This window comes from Morone saxatilis, unplaced genomic scaffold (genome assembly GCF_004916995.1).
Source record: "Morone saxatilis isolate NCDOM2014 unplaced genomic scaffold, NCSU_SB_2.0 Contig18, whole genome shotgun sequence".
Lineage (NCBI taxonomy): Eukaryota > Metazoa > Chordata > Actinopteri > Moronidae > Morone > Morone saxatilis.
Window position 1 is genome coordinate 19,408,492 of NW_023339740.1, and position 754 is coordinate 19,409,245.

Sequence of the window (754 nt, forward strand, 5' to 3'; positions counted from 1 at the left end):
TCACTGGAGCTGACTGAAGCAGTGGAAACTGTGTCTTCAGGACAAGAAGACCTAGATTTAAAATCACTGCTGTCTGACTCGGCAGTCTCTTTCAAATCCTCCTGTTCACCCACTTTATTTTTGGGCTTCCATTTGAACAGGCCTTTCCACACAGCCTTTATCTTCGTAGCAGCGCTTACATGCTCGGAGGGTCCTGGTGCTGCGTTTGCTTCACTGCCAATATGGTCCTCCATGACATAATTTTCCTCCACTTCCACCAACTCCAGAGGGACAAAACTCAAGTCTTTCTCTGCAACTGAAGACCTCTCTCTGTTATGGTGTGCTGGCGGGGATGAGCTGCTGTTGGATTTTCCATTATCTTCTGGTGGGATCTCCTCATTCTCCAGAAGAATGTCCAGAAGTTCCAAAGGGTCCAGGTCTGCTTTTGTAGCAGTCCTGATGTCCAGGGAGGGTCCTGGTGTTAGATCTGTCTCTTTGACAAGGTCGTCCTCCATAACATCATTATCCTCCACATCTACCAACTCAGAGGGACAGAGCTTAGGCCTGCTTTTGTTGCTTTACTGGAGCACATTGAGGCAGAAAGAAATGTCTCTCTTTTTTAATTTTTTTATTTCAAAGTCATCTTTATTGCAGAAAGGGGGTTACAATTCAGATGTGACTTACAGATATATATATATATATATAAATATATATATATATGTAACAGTATACAAACACATAAAATACTAATAAAGTGAAATAAAGCTTTGCCAGG